Genomic DNA, 15221 nt, shown 5'->3' on the forward strand with positions numbered 1-15221 from the left:
GCCTCTATCTTGTATCTTGGATAAATCTTCTTCCTTTCTAAACCAATACGTAGCTTGCTAGTTCTTCTCTGTTGTGCTTTCGGTTTAGAAATAGTTCTTCTTTTTTGAGTTGTTGTACATCCGTGGACACAACTGCATCCCGCGAAACTTGTTTGTCTAGCACTTAGCAAAATTTGCATCAACTTGGATCTGAAAGTAGTTGACCTGCCCTTTGTTAGGGCTACTTAATAATTAATTGGTGATCTGCCAAGAATCCCAAAGATTTATTTAACCCGCCAACATATGGCCGACTCATACTTTCATAACTTAACCTGTCATGCTCTCATAATCTGGTAATTACTCCACTCCATGGCTAAGGCGGCTCATAACTCCTTTAATGGTTCATCATAACATGTGCCGTCAAACTGTAACTAGCTCATTATTGATGAATCATCGTATAATCATTTGGGCGGCTTACCATAGTATTTTTAACCCGCCACATCTTTATTCTTTGGTCTCAACTTGTTATTCCGGCCCATCATGACTAAAGCACCCACCTCTTGTGACTAGATTGCCTCTAGAGTCACAGAAGACTCGCTCAATGATTATGTGACCGTGGGGGTTTTACCGCCAAGGAGGTCATCCATGGGCGTGTTCCAGGCTCTCAGTTTCCCCCTCATCCCAAAGAGGGTGAAGTTGTGATTTTCATGAACCATCTACTTTGTGGTTTCTCACCACGCGGCTCAAAATTCTTCTAAGACATTTTGCATTTCTATAATATTCATCCAGAAGATATTGGTCCCAACTCTGTTTCCAACATATGCAACTTTCAAGTGTTCTGCGAAATGTACCTTGGAGAAGAACCCTCTGTTGATCTGTTCAGAGGCTATTTTTATATCAATCACCAAGCTGAGATGTGAGATGGGCCCAGTCTTGAACTTAGAGGTGTTTCCATCCAAAGACAAAGAGATGTAACTTTTCATTCAGCCGCCCTGCCTAGTATTCCCTCAGGCTAGAATTATACCTGGTTTTATTATGGAGAGAACCCCTTGTCGGGTTTCCATCCTTTCCGGCTCAACACCACCGACCAGCTTCCAAGCCGGTTTACTGCCGCAGAGCGCACTGCTTTTGCCTCTACTTTCTCAAAAATAAGGGCCTTGATTGCCAATGGCTTAACTTGAGTCGATCTGGTCCACTGCTAGGTCGCCTGGAGGATATTACCACTAAGCCGGTGCCCCGGTTTAATGTGTGAATACAATGATGAAACCAAGGACCCTCAACGTTACACCCAAGCACGCATGACCGATAAAGAAATCAATGATTCTGTTAAGACGCTGCTTGGGGAGTCTTTGGATACCTACAGTCAAGTGGGTCTGAATCCTTTCTGCGCCATTAACTCGGCTCCTCCTGTAAGTACTCTGAACAAGCCTTCATCTCATTTAACTATCACTTGTACATCATACTGCCTAACCTTATTGCTCATATTTAAACAGGTCAACTCTTCATTTTGTAAAAAGAAACTGCCTGCCGCCGCCGCTCCAGCCAAGATGGCTAGGGGAATAAAATCTCGTGGCATGGGTCGTCGCAGTAAACAAACAGCACAAGAGCTTTTCCAGCTGGACAAGTCGGAGGTAGAACTTTCTTGGCCTTCTCTTTATGCAACTTATTGATGTTGATTCCTCTCAGGATGACGCGGAGACAAGCCAGGCTCATAAAGCAGAGGTAACTACTATCTCCTCTGACTAAGAATCTTTGCCAAGAAAGAAAACAAGGTGGGTCATCCGAAAAGTAAGATTTTCACACCATCTTGTTCATTTGGACCCCAACTTTCTTTTGAAGAAACAGTAGCACGAGTCAAGGCGTATGACCCAGAGTGACGGTGCTCAAGTTCTTGTATCCGGCTTACCCAACACACCTGCCCCTCGCAAGCGTCAAAACGAGGTGTCTCATAACCCGACTCTTTCCCTTCCAAAGGTTGGTCTCATTCGTCAACCTGTTAATCCTTCCGACTCAAATTATCAGGGGACAGCTCCGTCATCCGGTGACTCTACTGGAAGTCAAATGCCTGCTTTCATGATTGCCCATGGGTAAGTATTTTCCTTCATTCATAAAGGACTTATAGCGATATACTCATGGATTCTTATATTCTTGTCACAGAGGCGTAGCAAAGGCGAGTAAGAAACAAAAGGTGGGTGGCTCTTCAAAGGACCCCAAAACTGCTGAGCCGGAGAGGCGGGTGTGAGAGGCCCCTGAGGCTTCAATCGAAAACCATGAAGACCTTACCAATGACCCGCCACCGCAAGATGATACTGCCGTCTTTGAGGCAATGAATACTGAGATTAACCCAGCTACCAGCCATGACCCGCCAAGTCCTAAGTCGCCAACTCCCGCGAAGCCAACTAAAGAGATCTCTCCTGAGAAGAATTTTGATGATGTTGTTGACACTGGTATAGCTTATAAAGCGCTAGGAGCCTCAACTGGGTAAACCAAGCATAGTACCAAAGAAGAATCACCTTCCTTGGAGAAAGGCAAGGCAAAACTGGACCTGGGGAGCTATTCCTCCTTCAGTGCAGGTGATGTGTACGCGGGCTATTTAAGCCGTCTTCACATAGGTCGGGACATGGAGGCAGGGTTAGTCCAGTTAATACAGGAGAAATATGAGGTATGAAAATATCCAACCCCTCTCTAGCTTTGTGCATATACTTATGTCCATACTAGCCTCCAAGTCTAGAGTATAGGAAAATTATTGAGTATGTTTTAGACTTGTGAAATTTTCCAGAGTGTAGCCTCCAAGGGCCGGCTTAAGTTTAATAAAATAAGTCGGGTCTTAAAGACCTTAAAGAACCAAATATGTAGCCCCCAAGGGCCGGCTTAACTTTGATAAAATGAACCGGGTCTTAATGGCCTTAAAGAACCAAATATGTAGCCCCCAAGGGCTGGCTTAACTTTGATAAGATGAGCGGGATATTAATGACCTTAAAGAAGCAAATATGTAGCCCCCAAGAGCTGGCCTAACTTTGAGAAGATGAGTCGGGTCTTAATAGAGATTGAAAATGACCTACATTAGCCCCCAAGTGCCAAGTATATTGCTTACAATGTGCTTGGGACTTGATTAACTGTATCACAAGAACTTGCTCCTTGTATTATAACCATTGCCTCCATATTGTATTTTAGGAGTCATTGAACGTGGAAGAGTTGTAGCTTAGCGACTTCAAGAAAATATAGAGCTGCAACAAGCTGAAACATCCAAGGCCGAGTCAAGGCTGAAAATTTCACTAGAAGAAATTGAGAAAATGAAGGCGGGTTTTGATGCTGAAAGAACTGTCTGGGAAACTGACAAGGCTGCACTTGAAAGAGAAGCCGAAGATGTCGAGGCTAAACTTAAACCAATAACCGAAGAGTTAGCCGGCTTGAAGCAACATATTTGTCAATTGTCAGCCGCCATCTTTGGTAAGCTTATCATGTAACTCATTATCTATTTTGATATTTATTTAACCCGCCTAGTGACTCATAATATATAATCTTTAACCCGCCTAGTGAATTGTGCAAAGAATTGAACATGCCCTAGAAGCGCCAGTCTTGGTCAAAACACGCTGCTCAAATTGAAGGCGGCTTATTCATTGACTGAGCAGTTGTATGCTGCAACACGGCGCAACCTTGTAGCTTTGTCAGGTGGCAGAAAACCTCTAACTCAAATCAAGACTGTGTTGGATCATCTCTCAATGGTGCCAGCTCAAATGGAGGAGGTTAAATTATCAGCCGCCCAAGCCGGAGCCATTGTTGCTCTAGGCCGGGCCAAGGCGTGGCAATCAGAACTTGACCCGGAAGAAATAGCTACCGGATGACCAGAGTTCAAGGATGATGAGTTGATCTTTGAAGAGAAAGACTTCAACAAATGTGTCATAGAGATGCGGCATGTGGCCTCCAAACTTATAGAAGAGTTGTATTTGAACAAGTACACGCTGGCTTACGATGACAACAACAATAAGATTGTGTCGTCATCTCATGATGTTGTAGATCTCACCCCGCCAAGGTGTAAGCATATCTTCGCTCCTGATCTTGACCCCTATGTTATTCTAAACTAGTAGAACGCCCGTGCGTTGCCACGGGCTTTTTTCTTTCATGATTGCACCTATAAATGTGGAAGCCCACCATAACTTGCTACTAAAATTTCACATGTATAGAAAAAATTGAAATCCACTCCACTTACAATGTAATTTGACAATGTATACAAAGAGATCACTAATAATTACCTCATTCTTAAAGAAATATAAGAGCGTTTAGTGATATAGAGGGATTATCTGTTATAAACTAAGATCTACTTGATGCTCTTGAGAAATTCCTATAAAATGTCAGGAATATTGTCTTTTGCTTCGCTTGCATGGTACTTCTACAAGTATAATTAAAATGAAATAAAAAATAAGACTTTTCAGTGATGTTTCTTCAAAAAAAGATGGGCAAACAGTATGGGAACCCCCTACCATGTAATTTTCATTAATAGAAGGAGGAAAAGGGAGGAATGTACAAAGTTACTTAATTACATAGGGGTAAAGGATACCCCTAAATGAAAAAGAAAAACTAAAACAAAGACATGATTAACTGCCCACTTCTTCAATCTTCTCCTATTTCATTCTACTTGAAGTGAACGCTTGTACGCAACCATACAGCTGAATGCAATGGCGAGAGCATGATAGCAAAATGTTGTTTGAATATGACCTAGGCCTAAAACGCACTCATTCTTCTTAAGTGCTTCATGAAGATACCTAAGAGCAGTACTCACATTGCTCGCATCCTGGTACATCATCGCCACATTTATAAGAGTTGTTGCAGCATCTGGATGATCAGGACCTAATGCTAAACTCAACAAAAGAAAATGCACAGGACATGTGTCGTAGCGCAAGTTCGGTTTGATTGAACCCATGATAGAACTACTGCTACAAAAAGTAGACAACTCATAAATGTAACATCCAAAGTCACATTTTCAAGACCAAACCAAGCATCATCCGACAAATATAATTATCATGTAAGTTTGAATGTAGCTAACCTTTTGGCAAAGATTGTGGTGAACTGCAATTCTTTTAGCCCCAACCATCGCATCATCTAGCACTTCAAACAAAATAAATGAAGTCCGTTAGCCATGGTGTTTGATAAAAAACTGAAAACGTAAAGAAATAGTAACTGCCCATACCTGGTATTTATGTTTTGCGAGTATCAGACCAAACTCCGTCAGATGTTAGCCGGGAATATGCAGATTAACCCTTTCTTGCAAAAGCTGATTGACTTGATTTCTAGTCCTGGCATATTGAATACAATTTTCATACTAGCAAAAGATTAAATAATACTCCCTCCATTCCTAAATGTATGACGTTTTTGTAGTTTAATTTGAACTACCAAAACTTCATATATTAAGGAACATAGGGAGTAGTAAACTAAGCTCCCGATGAAGTTGCACAGTGTATAGCAACGCCACGGGATTGCTTGTGATTAGATAGCATACCTTATGGGTTTTCGATTGCGGGCTGCCAGTATTGCTTTTTGTTTAAGCAGACAAAACTTTGCCAAAAAAACAATTCAAGAAATGAGTAAGAACGGGTGCAATATGACGGTTTGGGCTTTGCCTCATTATGTCCTGGAGTAGCAAGAGCGCATGATGGCTAATAAAATAATATTCTAACACCATAACTTAGTTGAACATAGCTACAAATAAAAACTTGCGATTTTGAGATTCCTATGGCAGAAATAATTACACATGACTAATCATCTTATAACATAATTATGGGATGCAAGCTAACCCATAGTGTGGATATCACAGGTTCACAACTGTACGATGAGATGAAACTGATAAAACAGAGTGAAGGAGGGCATTTGTATCACAGACCTTCTCTGGTACATATTGTTATTGTACGTGAAGTAGAAGTTGACATTGAGGTCAGCTCTCCCAAGCCACCAGCAGCGCTAGGTCCCATTGTAGCCCTATCTTGGCCATCCGAAGCTCATATTGGCACAACGCCTCCTCCTCCTTGCTGCTAGCGCCGCCAGGGAGGGCGCCACGTGCGCGCTGCCATTACCGTGGGAACCCACTGCCAGCCAACCCCCGGCGAATGCCGCCACGTTAGTAAGCCTCTCTTCGGTTCCCTCCTTCCTCCTCCCATCTCTCCTCTGATTCCTCGCCGCGCCATTGATGCAGGACGCTGCCGCCGTCAGTTCATTGACACGTAGGAGCGCCTCCAGCCGCCCCCTGTGCAACTCTTCATTAGACTTGTGCAGCCCCGAGGGTTGGGGCTCGCCACTTGTACCGCCCATGTCGATTGAAAGGGAAAGGGATGGCATGCAATTACGGCCACGGGAGGGGAGATCAGCTGTGGCTAGGGTTATTGGGACTTAAAATGCGATCTATGAGTCACAACCTTCTCACGTATGGAGAAGAGGAGCTGGGAGGGGTTGACGTCGAGCCAGGGCGAACGACAAGAGGTCATCGAGAGGCCGTCTGCGATCTATGAGCCTCACGCTAGCCTAGACAGCAAGGAAATATTTTAGACCGTTTTGTGTTTTGGAAAGCATGAGCCTAAGTAAGGAAAGTTATTGTTTTGTGATTTGGGAAGTGTAGACCACATCCACGCTTGATTATTTGAATGAAAATAAGATGGAAAGAATCGTACATAATGGGGAAATACCTGTGCCAAGATGGAAAAACAAGAGAAAGTTTTGTGGGAATTGATTTGGTTTTTAATGGGAGGGGCGGTGAGTCGTGAGACGAAAATAAACCAGACGAAAATAAACCCGACGAAAAAAACCATGGACGCAATCCTGTTTACTGCTCCATTAGAAGTCTATAGTCTTAAGGGAGCAGTTGATAGTCTCCGCCGGTCAATTTTCATCTCATCAGAGACGGTTTTTTTTGTCCTCCCTTCCACCTCCCACTTCCAGTGATTCCCCCGAACCGAACGACGAGCAAAACTGACATTGCGATGGGACGAGGGTGCAAACCTCCGGTCCATAGATAGAAAAACGGATATAAAAAAATCTACCAAAATTAACCTACGAAAATTAACCAGTGAAAAAAAAGATGCTAGGGCAGGTACGAGCGATTCCTCCTACCCCGCCCCCACCTTCTCCCCCACTCCCGGCGCCGCGCCGCCCCCATCTTCTCCCCCACTCCCGGCGCCGCCCCGCCCCCATCTTCTCCCCCACTCCCGGCGCCGCCCCGCCCCCATCTTCTCCCCCACTCCCGGCGCCGCGCCGCCCCCATCTTCTCCCCCACTCCCGGCGCCGCCCCGCCCCCATCTTCTCCCCCACTCCGGGCGCTGCCCGAGCCCAAACCTCCCTGGATCCCGATGCCGCCCCACCCCCACCTCCTCCCTCGCTCCCGGCCACCCATGCCGCCTATGCGCGCCCCTCCCACACACTCCCGACCTACTCCCGGCGCACATGCCACCACCCCTGCTCCTCCCTCCTCCATGAGGGCGCGCCGCCGCCCTTGTTCTCCCTTCCCCCTGCTGGCATGCGCACCGCCGCCCCTCTGGCCATCGCCGGCATCCCGCTCGAGCCCGTGGACCCGAGGAAGATGGAGTCCATGGATGATGGGAAGGAGCGGCGGCTGCCTCGTGGTGACCTCGATGCTGCTACTGGTATGTGTTGTGCAATCTTCAGATATGAAAAAAAGATAGTACAGAGAGGAAAGAGGATTGCAGTTCAGACAGATTGACTGGTAAGGTTCAGAGATGTTGCTGAATGGAATACATGACCGAATGGAATCTATAATTTGCAGCTATAGCATCCTATAGTCCGGGAACCTATAATGTGCTCAATAAATCCATGTTTATACCTTCCAAGTTTCACTTGCATGTTTCCCTTGTATTTGATGTTGTGGCTGGTAAGTGCTTGTCTCTTATGGAGTATAGGTTGCAGTGGAGTAAGTGAAAAGTGTGCATGATTGTAGGTTGAAACTTGCTAATTATGATTGAGCAGATGGAGCCTGATGCCCGCGTCTATACCTCCTAAGTCGGAGGCGGCGTACCATGTGTCGACCGCCCTGAACCCTGGTCCTCATGATCACGTCAACCAACAGGGTCAACGACAAGGATGCTTCTGATGTAGTAGGACTAGATGCGACACCTTTCCTGAATTTTCTTATGTATGATGCATTTCATAGTGTTTCTTCTATCACGGTAACAAGAATCTCTACCTACTTTATTGGTGAAATTGAGGTTGAATACCAATATACGCACATACAGCAGCAATGGTTGATGACAACAACAGCCTTGTAGCTTCAGGTATGAGATTAAGAAGGCTCACATTTTTTGCCTAATTGTAGTTTATGGTACCCCTTTTTCTTATGTTCACGTGTACGAGCAACTTCACATCAAAATTTATATGTGTGGTTTGTTTTGCCTTCTTTGATTTTGCTAAGGAGTGGAGCATGAGGAGGGCTCTGTATTGTGGCGGGGAAGGAGCAGAGGAATTGTGCATCCGGGAATGGCACGATAGCCAATCCTATTTATTGCTCTACTGTCTGACAGGTGCCACAACGGCCTTGTAGCTTCAGGTATGAGACTAAGAAGGTTCACAAGTTTTGCCTAATTGTAGTTTCTGGTACCCCTTTTACTTATGTTCACGTGTAGAAGCAACTTCACAGCAAAATTTATATGAGTGGTTCGTTTTGCCTTCTTTGATTTACAAATTGCTAAGGAGCGGAGCATGGAGCAGGGCTCTGAGTCGTGGTGGGTTATGTCGGAGGGCTCTGGGTTATGGCAGGGAAGGAGCGGAGGAACTGTGCATCCGGGGATGGCGTGACCGCCGATCATATCCGTCGCACTGGTGCTTGACAGGTCAAATGATCAGCAAGGCATGTGACAGCATCTTCAGGCCCAACTCTCACTCTGCTGTCTCCCATTCAACGCACTCGTCGATGCTAGGGGTGGATGGTTCTTTGATGTTGGCACAACTGGAGACAGCAAGAAGCAGAGGGAGGGAGGCTATCATGTTGAAGAAGACGCCGGCACCCTGACAGCGGAAATGCGGTTTCTCGGAGCTAGCGGGAGGAGGCCGATGGCTTCCTGTTGTAGTAACGCGATGCTGAAGCAACAACGCACCAGGTTCCATTCCTCTTTTTTGAAGATCACACCACGTTCTATTTGTTAACCATTTTTTCACTACCAGTAATTACTAGAGTATGTGAACAAAATCTGGTGTGAACAAAATCTAAAATGTAATTTGTGATATTTGAGATGTCTACAAGTGTACAAATAGAAATGTGTCAATTCAATTGATTGTCAGATTCAGAATAGTATGTGTGTAGTGGCTTCCATCTCAGTTTTTTTATGCTGTTTGTGTTTGAATTAATTAGAACTTTGACCATCGTGTTTGTTTAGCCTGCAAGGTGATTAGCAGTCAGCAAACTATTGGAAAGATGATGGTACCTCGTTTTTCTCAAGCTGTGAAGACATGCACAAGAATAGGTATGGCTACATGCTTTCTATATCCGTCAGCTTCATAAATCATTTTGGAGGGGTGCATCTTGTTGGAGAGGTCTGGTATGCATGTTTAATCAAAGAAAACAAAAGTTTTTTTATGTAATAAAGATTGATGAAAATTTGGACTTTAGATTGTATCAGGGACAATTTTCACGATAAATTACACGAAGTTTGTATCTTGGGACATCTTCATGCCGACTTACGTTCAATATTAGGATATGTCCCCTCATGTGCCAGTTTTGAGATTTTGTTAGAAGTTCACGATCTGTTCTTAGTTCCTGCATGGTTCTTCACCTTTCTGTAGAGATTTGAGTATAACTTAAAGTTCCAGATGCATATAAGCTTGTGAGTTAAATAAAACTCACTTGATGGTTCTAACTAAATTCTGCAAAAATATGACCCATGACAGAAAGAGACATGGAGGTTTAGAGGCAGAGTGGATGCCTGCACCAACAACTTTATAGATTGAAATACCTTTTGCTAGATGACTCAAATTTTAGAACGTGTGCATTATTTTTTGCAGAATTTAGTTAACAATATAATCAAGTCAAGCTTAAAACAAGAGATCTACTCTTTGATATTGAATTTAATTCCGTTCTTGCAAAAGCACCAGAGATGAGTGAGGAGATTATTCAATATTGAATTCAATTCCTTTCTTGTGCCCATGATCGATCTACTTCCATACTGCAAGCTTGCACCTGATCAGGTTTCTAACTTAATTCAGTTTTGTTAGATCCGTCGATGAAGTAAACAACATATTTCAAGATATGATGGTTGGTACTTCCAGGTTTGCTGTACTCTGTCATTTGCCTTTGTGGGAACAATACTGCTCTATTTGCTTATTTAAGATCATGGTAATCATTTTTGCTAGCCAATGTGTATTATAATTTTCTCCCCTTATTGTTGCAGGTTAGAGTGTAGCTTTCAGATGATTTTCTACCCTCGGGATATTTGAAGATTGTTTGTTACCCATCAAGTTCAGAAAAACCAAGGGTATCATATGAATTGGATTACGTAGAAAACACAGAGATAAAAGGTACATGGTTGCATTCATATAGACACTGATTTATCCTTACTAGGGCTTAATCAGGTCATGTATGGTTCATGAATCTGCTATTTCTTTACAATTTTTTTAAAAGTTTCTAGCTCATAGGTCCAGCATGTTCGATTAGGAGGTTTGCATTGCTCTGAATGAATGAATTAAGGATGCCCCGATGTTTTGAGTTTAGATGTGATAATTTAGTTTCAAAAATTTTCATAGATTTGTGCAGTAGTAGCATAGTTGTGACGCCTCTATAACAATTCTACAATTGAAGGGGTATTTTATCTACTATCTCCACGATGACACTGGTGCCCGTGCGCACGATGATGGCATGGTGACGATGAATTGGGTTACGTAGAAGGTCGTCTTCCCGGCGCACCACGCGCTGGCCCCCGTCTCCATCCGCGGCCGCATCAACAAGACAGGTACGCCGCCGCGCCCTCGACGTATTCCATTGCACCTAATTTGTACTATCAGTACAAGATTTTATTCCTGTGAAGTAACGTTTGGAAAAATGGGCAAGATGGGTTTGGTCATTGTTGTGCTTTATTTTTTAGGCGCGTGCCATGATAACTTGACGACACCCCTTTATAGACATTATAGTATAGATCATTCTCATGTGTTTGTCCTGCAGCTATAGGAACATTTATTACTGTACTATGGCCGCGCAATTATTTAGAAAAAATACATAACCTGAATCTGAATTGCTAAAACATGGAATCGTTCTGCTTCTTCGTGGTTTAATCTGTGATTGTCATGTTCCCCACCAAGTTATGCTATTTCACCACAGTTGTTCATGAAGTTAAGTTCAGTGTAGGGAAAATGGATAAAGTCTGCTAACTGGAACTGGATAATTGATCCTTTAAATGGAGAAAAATCTCTCAAAGTTGCTGGGGGTTCATGGATCTAAAATAAAGGTATTTATGTTTTGCGGTGTTTCTCTTTTGTATTCCATGTTACAACACTATGCGTGTAATTTAGTCATAGTATCTCAACTTTTCTCAGTTCAAATACAATATTTTTTTCCTTCGGAAAGAGCTCAAAATACAAAGACTGACTTTTATGCTATTTCATCACAGCCACTGACGAAGTTAAGTGCAGTGCAGGCAAAATGGATATAGTCTGCCAATTGGAACTGGATAGTTGATCCTTTAAATGGCAAAAAATTAATCAAAGTTGCTAAGGTTCAGGGATCTAAAATAAATGTATTGATGCTTTGTGGTGCTTCTCTTTTGATTTCCATGCTACAGCGCTATGAGTATAATTTAGTCATAGTATCTATCAACTTTTCTCAGTTCAAATTCTTTTTCTTCCAAAAAGAGCTCAAAATACAAAGAATCAATTTTCTTTGTTTAAACTTTACTGGTATTGTCGTGTGTGTATTAGATCTGAAGTGTGTTCTCAAACAGTATAAAGTAATTTCATGTTGCAACCATTTGTATTAAGCATGGACTTCACAACCCACATAGAGCTCCAGAGAGGTATGTGTTGTTTTCTTGTACTATGAATTTAAGGCGGTTCTCGAGAGAAACAAGTTACCATGGACCGGCGAGATCAAGACATGGCTCCGACAACATCAACCCAAGCGGCGGCCGTGATAGAGAGAGCGTTCGTGAGAGGGGATGGAGTGGCGGCTGCACGTCTGTGTCGAGTCGACCAGTTGCAAGAGCGGATGGGGCGGTGGCTGCGCATATGCGCTCGTGGAGGTGCCGGTATGCACCCTGATTTATTTGAGCCTGGGAGGTGCCGGTATGCACCCTGATTTTTTTTGTATGCATATCCCTGAATTTTATGTGTCGTGATTTAAGTGTTGTTGTGTGTGTCATTGTGTCCTATATAATGATTCTTATTGACGCACCACTGCAACCCAGTTCGTTTATCAAATTGATGCAAGAAACAAACTAATACATAGAGAGTACAAATTTATTACAATAATCTATTATGCCCTGCAGTACCTGTGCACCTTGCAATAGGTAGAGATGGATAAATTTTGTAGCTTTTTGTTCCCCTTTTTTTCCATTGAAATTATGGATTTGGAAGCTATTCATGCAGTGTTTCAATTGCTTGCTATATTATGGATTTGCAATGAGCACAAGCCTGCAACGTTGAAGGAAAAGCCGTTGTCGCTGATGACATGACACTGTGGGTGAGATTTTTTATTATGTTAGCACAGAGTACAGACTAATATTATGCCGCAACAACAATGTATATACCTTCCGAGCTTTGTGGATGCTTCTCTTCACAAAAGGAGAGGTTTAGAGTTCATGCTTTGTGCTTATTAGAAAACAAAGAAAAGGAACGAGTTGCTTGAAATATTGACATGTATATAGTGTAACAAAAACATGCTTACAGTTCTAACATGAATTTTATTGAGCTGAGAGTTGTGATATGCAAATGTTTTATGGTTGATGGTTCTGTACCATCGGTTATATTGTATAAAAATGGTCTCTGCTTTCATCTTCTTTGATGATATATTTTCTTGTAAAAATTGAAATGCATAATGCACCTATTCTTTTTATCGTGGTTCCAATTTTTTGCCAATTTTATAAATTCTTTATGAATAGTAACATAGACGCATGTTCTTAATCTATTTTTTTTCACCCCAAAATGCTGTGTAGATCTGCCATTGACATTTTTTGGAGCACTGGATGAACATTTGCTAACATGTTGATAGGAAAAGCCTTTGTTTCCTCATAAAATGTTTCCCATTAGTTAAACTTATTGGATACATGCAGTATGCACGATGACCATGTACAACCTTTTTAGTTAGAATTGTGTCTGCTACTAATCTATCTTTACTTAATAGAATGAACTCTGCATGTTTCGGAAACAAGAGGTAATGCAAACATTTTATTCTGTTGTAAACTTGTGATTCAGCATTGGCTGAGGTGATGTCATGTTGCGGCTGGAGCCATCATCGACCACGATGTCGTGCTAGGAGAACAAGGGCAAAGGCGAGGACATGTTGGTGTTGTTGGAATAAGGTTTATTGGGTCTTCCTCCTCCAGTAACATATTACACAATGTATTTAAGCTGATTGATTCTCTTTGGTAAAAATGTCTCTCATTTGCTTGATGAAACTTTACCTTTGTAAAATTAGCTGAGTTATATACATCTATGTGTGGTATCTATCTGGTTATATTAAACTGCAGTTCATTCTTCTTGCTGGAAGGGGTGTCGTGAAATATGATCTGGATGCCATTGAAGTTGTATATATGTTGCTATCCATGTGAGTCAATCCTATGATACTACTAATCATCACATAAGGTCATATGCTAATTCTTGAGCTATGTACACTTAAAGGTCCTCTCACCTTGGATCATATTAATCTGCTATCAATGGCTGAGACTGAGCTATGATTGCTCACCACTTTCTTAAATCTATTTTTTAAACACCTCATTCTTCCTGAATTTTCGGATTCACCGAGTAGCATCGCAAGTTAATTCAAGTAATTGGTCTTGAAAACATGTGTTCTTTCCAGTCCACGAAATGTAATGCGTTGGGCGAACCTCCAATCAAACTTAAAAATAACTTAGTGCCAATGTTGTTTTAAATATTAAGTCGTAAACTTGAAACTTATGTGTTAAATAGTATCGAGAAGTAATCCACAAAATATTACAGTTTTGCTTAGTTTTATACTACATATCAGTAAAAGAAATTACTCCTCATGGTAGCTGACTTAGCTGACAGGTCTGATGAATACTCATTGGGGGTATTTCAATCGATGCCATTGTTTGAAGAAAATAAATTTATCATTTGCTTTGAATTTTTGCTTTGTTGTTATATATTGCATTTGAGGAGACCACATGCTCTTGAAACTTGACACAATTCATTATTGTATGCAACAAGTTATATATTTTTGGGGAAGATGCAACAAGTTATATTGGTTATATTTCTCTCCATGGGGCATACTATACTTATTTGCAGTGATGGAGGGGCGAGCTGGGGCCGGTCCAGCATTTGCACGTCAACATTATTAGAGCTACCAAATATGATGTTTTGGAGAATATTTATTTTGATGGTTCTGGGAAAGTTTGGAGACTGGCGTGTGATATTACTCATAAAGCAAAGACACAAACAATGTGGAAACATACACTATGGATGACGTGCTTGCGGCCATTGGGCTGTGGAATCCAAGCACTTGTTCTTGCATGGATATATGGGTTGGGTTGTAGAAACCATGGAGCTCAGTCTACTATCTTTCCTTTCCATGGATACATCCTGTTGTCTTGTAAATCTTTCTCCGGGTATTGAAATTCATAGTTGTTTCTATGTATCTTTCCTTGCCACTGGGGTTTATAAGCTCACAAATAATATATCAAATTTAGAAAAAAATTCAACTGTGTATGTGTGTGTGTGTGCGCCCTGTAGTTAATACTTGGCTTGAATGTGGCCAAGATTACTTATTGTGCTGTGCTGGGCCATGGGTGAGGAGGACACTTGGTGGTGTAGTGATGATGAGCCGGTTTCTGAAAAAATGGTAAGATGTGCTACGATTGATCTAGGATATGCGAGGGCAAGTTAGTGGGGACAAGATGGTGTCGGAATGAGAGCCAATGCAGCCGGGCGACATGGGACGAGTACACCGTTAGGAAGGAGAGGTCGAGATGTTGCAAATAGAGATAGATTGATTGGACAAGGAGATCCATTATGCCAGGAGATAAATAATAGAAGAGAAATAATCAAAAGCGCGTTACAGAGAAAGACTAAGGACACACATATCGACA

The 15221-nt window shown here is 42.3% G+C and overlaps 1 long non-coding RNA gene across 12 annotated transcripts; it reads left to right on the forward strand.

Annotated features, from left to right (window-relative positions):
- The first annotated feature begins 7188 nt into the window (after nucleotides 1–7188).
- LOC123061191 (uncharacterized) lies at nucleotides 7189–14821 on the forward strand. 12 transcript variants are annotated; one of them, XR_006428657.1, is made up of 11 exons: nucleotides 7191–8252; nucleotides 8390–8524; nucleotides 8668–9074; nucleotides 9351–9437; nucleotides 10186–10239; nucleotides 10362–10488; nucleotides 10769–10919; nucleotides 11307–12206; nucleotides 12547–12640; nucleotides 13372–13478; nucleotides 14422–14821. It is a non-coding gene; the product is annotated as an uncharacterized lncRNA (long non-coding RNA). The 12 variants fall into 12 exon arrangements; XR_006428645.1 differs by having other exon boundaries at nucleotides 7190–8252; nucleotides 11307–12640; nucleotides 13372–13723; XR_006428656.1 differs by having other exon boundaries at nucleotides 7190–8252; nucleotides 11307–12636.
- Nucleotides 14822–15221: the final 400 nt, after the last annotated feature.

This window comes from Triticum aestivum, chromosome 3A (genome assembly GCF_018294505.1).
Source record: "Triticum aestivum cultivar Chinese Spring chromosome 3A, IWGSC CS RefSeq v2.1, whole genome shotgun sequence".
Lineage (NCBI taxonomy): Eukaryota > Viridiplantae > Streptophyta > Magnoliopsida > Poales > Poaceae > Triticum > Triticum aestivum.